The following is a 6,886-nucleotide window of genomic DNA, read 5'->3' as shown; positions in this document are numbered from 1 at the left end:
AGGCAGAATTTGTTGTAAAAGTGCAGTTCTTATTGAAGTAAAGCCAATTCAATAACGTAAACTTCCTCAGAATTACAAATTCTTGTACTTTCAACTCCACTTCTACGTACCCTAACTCCCTTTATTTGAGATCCATCATGGAAATTATTTTACTGAGGGAAATTGAAAGGGAAGAATCTGAACAAAATAAGATTAATGATAAAAATGCAGTAAAGTTTTATGACAAGATCTTTAAAGGCACAAATTGTGTTAGGTTGATAACACCATTAATTTAGCATAGAATCATAAGCATTGTTTCTTTTCAAGGCTTTCCATTAACTGAGGACATTTTAAACAATAAATTGGAATTTAAAAACACCTAACACTTCAGTTGTGGTATATTAAAAGACACTTTCACTTCTCAGTCTTCTCAGACTCCTTTATTACCTAGATAATATTCTCCATAGAATTTCTTACTTAAAAAATCCTATCAAAATATATCAATTAAAAAAAATTATTTTTAACAGAGACTTCCTCCAGGGGGCTTCCTCCAGTATAAAAGGAGAAAATCATATCTTTGTTCCCTTCAGGAGCAACAGTTTCAAATAAGATTTTAAAAATTTGCTATCTTATTGATTTATGAGACTTACAAAGTTATGCCTTGTTCTTCAAAGCAAAATAAACAGTACATTTCCAACGCAGAAGAAAAAAGTGAGAAAGAAAATGTTAGTGAAAGATAGCAGTTGAAATACTCTTTCCTAGTTCTTAAATATTTATAAGCTACTTAAATCACTAAATATTAAATGTATATTGAAGCTCAGAAATTTAAGGTGGCATTTTAAACTGGCAAAATCTGCAAAGCCAACAAAGCAGGGAAGTGTTTTGAAGCAGAGCATTTTAGACAGCTTTACTCCCCAGTAGTAGTATGTGTATATAATAGTAAGAGCATTCAAAAGTCCATTAATACATAGGGTTCTTTTTATTTAAGCCCAACAATTTTAAAGACAGGAGGAATGGCAGTTTGAGATTCCCATCTTAGACCCACTGAAATCCAGGGCAATAGTGTCATCAGTTTCAGTACAAATAGTAATTGTCTTCAGAAATGTGCCTGACTCACATTGCCCACACAGACTACTCGTACATGATATTCAAAGGGTCAAATCTGCTTCTTAGGGGTGTGTTATTGTGCTTTTACTATCACCCAACATAGAGTGACCATGTCATATCTGAACAGAACGACTGTCACAGAGACCTTACTGCTTAACAGATAGGATAACTTATGGTTCACTAGGTATATGATTTGACAAAGGGTTAGATGATTGTTCAGCCAAGAATTTAGTGTCTTTTTCAGCTGCTGATTAGCAAAAATGTCCTACTCTTTATGTTCCTCTAGATCCAAAGGTGGGAATTCATGCTACAATCCCAAAGTGGGAAGCTATTCTGGAAATTTGAGGTTGAATGTACTAAAACTGCTTCTTAGAAAAGGAGAATGACATTACAAGCTGTATTATGGGAGGGATTATGAAAAAAGACAGGAAAATGCAAGAAGGTAATAACAATAATATGTTTAGGATAGGGTAGTGCTACCATAACATACTTCAGAAGTCATTCCTGACAATGGAGACATTTTCAATAGTGCCCATGTCACTGGCACAGCTGTTGTAGCTAATGAAACGCTTTCTACATGCTCATATAGACAGCTATAGTTGTCTATATATGTATAGACTGGAAAAAGTCCACTCTGTTCTTGAGGACATTGCAGAGTTTCAAAACCACTGTGCCAGCAATGGTGGCATTCCTGCCACACACCAGAGAAGGTCATGTTTTAATGTCTCGCTCTTCATGATTGTCTACATTCCTAGCAATCTTTATCTCTCATAATCTTGAAATATAACTTTTCTGGGGTATCATCCATCGAAGTGTACCCACAAAGGTAAAAAAGCTGTGCTTTTCAAGTGTAAAGCCATAAAAGAGAATTTAATCTCCATGTCCTACTGTCAATTGCTTTATGCCAGGTTTTTTGAACTACTTTCTCAAATGGTCATTATTATACAGCACACAAAATTTGTTTCAACCACCAAATTAGCTTATTTGTATCCTGAAATTGGATGCAATGCAAAAAAATGGGGGCAGCAGGAAGGAAGGAAAGAATATCATAGTAAGAAAGTTAGATACAAAAATGCCTGCTGATCCTGCCAGGACAGATGATATTCTCAGAATAATCCGTTATTTGAAATTGTTTGCAGGTTTTCTAGAAGACTAAATTTGCATAAAATATTATTCTTTCTTTGAAAACTAATTTGAAAGGATTGTTTTGTTCTATTTTTTTTTTTTTTTTAATTTGGTGCCAGCATGCTTGCTCTCTTTTCTTCAGTGAATAGTTTTGCCAGCGTATGATTTTTTATACCACTGTTTCACAGTGAAATATTTTTCAGCATTGCTTTTTAAGCTCTTCAGATTTTTATTAGTCATGGGATAAAGTGGGACAATTCAACTGTACTGGACTTATAAGTAAATATGCATCTTCAAGTTAATTGTTCAATCTTCAGCTCTTTGGGTCAGTTCTTTTGCCTAATCTCTTTCTGAGGCTTCTAATGCTGACGTTCCCAGGAGAATGACAGGAATTCATACGGGATTTATTGGCATCAGCCAGCTGCTGCCATCAGATGTTAATGCTGTGATCTGTCAGTCACAGGTAAAGTAATCTAATAAATTATGTCATGCGTTGGATGGATTAGGGGCTGTCCATAAATGTAAAAATCAAATTTTATGATTTCTTAAGAACTGTCATGGTTTAAACCCAGTCAGGTAACTCATTCACTCACTTCCCCCCTTCTTTCCCTCCCCCTACTCCCAGAGGGACGGAGAGGAGAATCAAAAAGAATGCAACTCCCAGGGGTTGAGATAAGAACAGTTTAGTAACTAAGGTATAACACAAATCACTACTGCTACCACCAATAATAACAATGATAAAGGAAATAGCAAGGGAAGAGAATACAACACCTCACCACCAGCCGATCGATAACTTGCCCCCCTCAGCCCAGCCAAGCACCGACCGATACCTCCTCCAACCCTCCAGACTCCCAGTCCTTCCAGCTAACTCCCAAGTACATCCTGGGCATGACGTGCTGTGGTATGGAATACCTCTTTGGTCAGTTTGGGTCAGGTGTCCTGTCTCTGCTTCCTCCTGGCTTCCCCTCCTCCCTGGCAGAGCATGAGGCTCACAAAGTCCTTGGCCAAACCAAAACATCCTTGTTATCAGCTCTGTTCCCGAGCTGAAAGTCAAAACACTGCACTGCACCAGCTACCAAGAAGGAGAAAAATGACTGCTACTGCTGAACCCAGGACATTTGATTATAGGATCTTTAGAGTATGTGATGCCTTTCTGAGAGGAGACATGGTTCTCTAAAAAGGCCTGGTTTATTTTCTTCAGCTAAAGAGGTATTAGTTCATACTAAGTACAACCAGATGTACAGGTCACTGCCAAGAGTGTTCTGACATTACGTTCAGAAGTTTTCACAAATATCTTGCTAATAATGTAATCTATAATCTTGGAAGTATTTTTTTTTTTGCATATCAAACGATATAAAACATCTGCGTGATATAAATTCTGTGCTGTTATTGACAGAGCTAAATTTGTGCTGTGTGAACTGTAAAGTGGTTTCTGATAATCTGTGGAACGATGCAGAATTATTTTTAAGATGTGATATTCCACATGAAGTATAGGAAGTTCCAGCTAAAAAATGGAAATTGTCACAAGAACTATATGTATATATATAAACACACACAGAGTGTTAATGGTTTTTAATAAAGATGTGGTAAAACACTTAATCTGATGGTTTAACTGTTCTGAATACTCAGGTCTTTTCACAAATGAGTTTTATAGTGTTTCTACTTTTCTGAGCCACATGGGGAGTAGTACTGATCATTGTTTATTATGGTGGTCCCGTGTACAATGTAAGTTCTCAAACAGTGATTTTTAATTTTGAATCATTTGTCTGCTTCATGGAAAACTCACAGGAACTCTACAGAAGCATTTGACTGGCTCAGCTTGTTCTGAAAAAAAAAATCTAGTGTTTTTTAGTGTGTTTGTTCACACCTGTGCTGGTTGTATAATCATGTCTACATGATAAGTAGCAGTTTCTAATAAAGGGAAAGGTTTAATTAAAAGCTAGTGATATAAAGCTTTCTCAAGGCAAACAAAAATGGTCAGCCATTTATTGGGTCACAGAAAAGGATTCTGGGTTGTTCACTGTTGCCAAACTGACAATAAAGTTGGATGAATCCAAAGACAGAAGCACACACATACGTCTCTCAAAGAGAATTTCAAGTACTTTAAAAGTAGGAAGGAGCACCTTCTGCTAGATAAGTTATGGCATTACCAGATCAGACTATGAAGTTTTGGGGAAAGGTTTTGGAAGATCTAACTAGTAGAAAACAGTTACCTTGAAAGGCTGGAATGCAAAAGTGATTAGTGATCAGCAGAGGCAGAAATTACCCTTTCTTATCCTGAGGGAAATGTCAGGCATTTCTAGCCTACAACAATGCAAGCATGCCTGCCAGCAGTTTATCTTTGAAAATATTTGTCCTATTATGTCTTATTAGCAATAAATGACATGCAGATACATTTGCTGTGGTCACTCCCCTGAGCTGTATTCTTGGCATTTGTGAATGTCTAGATACTGTCATTGGGCCATTGATTTAGATTCCCCACCCCACCCCACTGTCAGGATTTGTCAAAGTTCAACTAGTTTCAGGATGCAGAATAAGATATATCTGCTCATTTTGTCTTTTTCTAAGGAACAGGGAGATTTAATGTCAATGAGAAGGACATTTACCTAGTAGGAAATTGCTGATAATTAAGGATGTGAAATGCAGAAGGATCTATTTTAACAGAGAGATTATAATGCCTTTTGTTTTGAGGGTGTTTATCCCTCTACCTGTGTGCTATGTCTAGAATAAAGAAGAAACACCTCAGATGAAACCTGACACAGCTTTTATTCGTATGTATATATTTAAGGTTGAAATAACAATGCCTGTCCTGAAATCTTTTCTCAGTTGGTTGGGACTTTCTTCATCTCTCTAGGACAATGCAAGCAGGATTAGACCAGACACTCAGAGCATTTTTAGCTAACTGATGAACTTAGAAGCTGCAGGGTTACCCAGGAGGTATGCAAGTATATGCATAGTCTTTTATAAGTGAACACATATAAAGTGCAACATGTGCCTGTTCTTTGTCTCTGTAAAGCATTGACTTTTATTGTCACAGTCCAGCAGTAGGTTTCATTATCAATATGAGGATTTTCCTTTCTGTAGAAACGACTATGGAGAAGTTTACAAAGGAGGAAAAATGAGTACACCTAATGCATATCAGTAAGATAACCAAAGGGATCCATGTTTACTGAAAGTGAATGTTAAGATGTCTATCACAATTTGTAATCACGCCTTTTTGGAATCTTTCTGGCAATACTTTAAAAAAAAAATATATAATCTATTTTTACATGGCACTGCAGTGCAGTTTGCCCATTGAATTCAGGTACTAGTAGTATGAATTATATGGTGTCTGATAAGGAACAGCTCTGTGACATGAAAGGTTTTTGTGGCGCAGTAGAGGAGAGAGCTAAAAAGAGATCAAGAGTAACGAATGATAAAAGGGTAGATGCTCAAAGCTTGCGAAAGGAAATTGAAATCTCTTCTGTTTCTTCTTGCAGTATAAAAAAAAAAAAAAGAGACCATTTAGTAAAATGGTACATTAGGAGCTCCTCAGCTTATTTCTCTGTAGAGATCTCATTAAGCCAAACAAATTGCTCTTAAAAGCTCTGTGCATGAGATTAGATGTCTCAAGATACAATTCCAATAGTTTGTATTAAATATATTAAAAATATGATAGATGTTGTGATGTTTAAAAGCCATCAATTAAAAATAAATACTATTTAAAAGAAAAAGAAATCAGCATCAAAGTGTTCCCTGCTGGATCACAGCTTTTAATAGCATGGGTCAATGCCAATTTCCTACTTGACATTAAACAGAAGTTCCAAGTTCCAGTAGGAACCACTCTTATGTAGCCCAAATCAAATGAGATAAAGATCTTTAAACTCTCTATAAAACTATTGGTAAGTAAGGCTGTTCTGAGAATTGTGCTATGAGTTTGGGAACTGGGAGCCCTGCATCACTTATTTGCTCTAACTTGCCATAAACCTGGGCTGTATTTTTGTGGTCTTCTGCAGAGACTCAAGCTTACTCACTTCATGCTTATCCCAAAAGTGTGAGGTTTTGGTCATGATCACTATATGGAATTGTATTAAACTGGTATTCTGCTCCAGATATTGAGTGCTCTCCAATGATGTAATTGTGGGGAAACATGTAATTCACAATCTGGAAGTGGTTTATGTCTGGCTAACTTGTAACTCAGAACAACTGAATTCAGATTCGTCTGCAGAAGAATTTGTAAGCAGACACTTAGCTTCTCCGTGTAGGGTTTTTTTCTGTATATTGCTATAAGGGATGATTATACTTTCCCACTGCTGCATTTTACAGATAAGCACATTAATTGTGAGGTACAGGGGAAAGGGAACCATAAATGTTCATTTATTAATTTGCTAAAACACATCCAAGGAGATTATGCAAAATATGTATGCATTTGTAAAAGCCATTGGGGTTTTTAATTAATTTATTTAATCTGTTAACAAAATAGAAATAATTTCTTATTTATGAAAACATCTCTATTTAGTGATTTTATAAACATAAGGGATACAAAATACTTTGTTTATTCAAGGATGTCAATTTAAAAATAAGGGTTTTTCAAAATGGTCTTGTGTCTTTCAAGAGCAGTAATATTTAAGCTAGGTACCTCAAAGATGGAGAAAGAGCAGGTACATGTGTTGCAGGGAAAATTTTAAGTGCCAGA

Source organism: Pezoporus occidentalis, unplaced genomic scaffold, assembly GCF_034315485.1.
Source record: "Pezoporus occidentalis ecotype Australia unplaced genomic scaffold, CSIRO_AGI_Poc_V1 ctg224, whole genome shotgun sequence".
NCBI lineage: Eukaryota > Metazoa > Chordata > Aves > Psittaciformes > Psittacidae > Pezoporus > Pezoporus occidentalis.
This window is presented reverse-complemented; position numbering follows the sequence as displayed.